Genomic DNA, 737 nt, shown 5'->3' with positions numbered 1-737 from the left:
GACAGGTGAGTTTGTGCAAAATCAATACTACAATGTGTGAAAAAATTCAAATACACAATAGTAATGTTTCACTGTAATATTTGTTGTAAATTAACCTACAGTCTTTAAGTAGATTGAGCAATGTGAAAATTCATATTTTGCTGGAAGTTGCAATTCAACAAGTAGTGTCCCAGTGTGACAAAGAGAAGCTGCCACTTTTTGTACTTTGTGCAACAGTTGACATACTTGAAAAGCCAAAACAACAAGGTCCAACCAATAAGATCCCCATAAATAATCAAGTTAGTGACGATGCTCCTTTTCACTGAAAATTCTTTAACCAGAAAGATTTTATGGCAGCCAATCATTTTCAGAAGCCTTGATAACATCCTTTCAAAGAAGCATAGGAGATTGAGTCAAAGAAAGAAACTCAGAATCAAAAAAACCTGACCCAACCAGTCAAAGCAGTATCCTGAGTCATCGTCATCAATAACTGTCAGTGAACAACATTCCAGTAAGATACTGAAGATAGCAAAACCTCACGCTACCACAGACTTCAAATCTTAAAGACAAGCTTGTCATAAATACTCTGCCACATTTTGTAGTGGGAGGAGGCTCAGGGGGGTCAGTTTGCTCTCAAGTTCTTCACAATCCAGTAAAGATATAATGCCGGCAAAATTCAGGCCTGCTGAATGGCAGACAGTGTGAAAACAGAGAGAAATAAGTTACAAGCAAAGCAAGTACAGTCTGATACTGTGCAA

The sequence above is a fragment of the Pygoscelis adeliae genome, unplaced genomic scaffold (assembly GCF_000699105.1).
Source record: "Pygoscelis adeliae isolate BGI_AS28 unplaced genomic scaffold, ASM69910v1 Scaffold40, whole genome shotgun sequence".
Classification (NCBI taxonomy): domain Eukaryota; kingdom Metazoa; phylum Chordata; class Aves; order Sphenisciformes; family Spheniscidae; genus Pygoscelis; species Pygoscelis adeliae.
Note: the sequence above shows the minus strand (reverse complement) of the source record.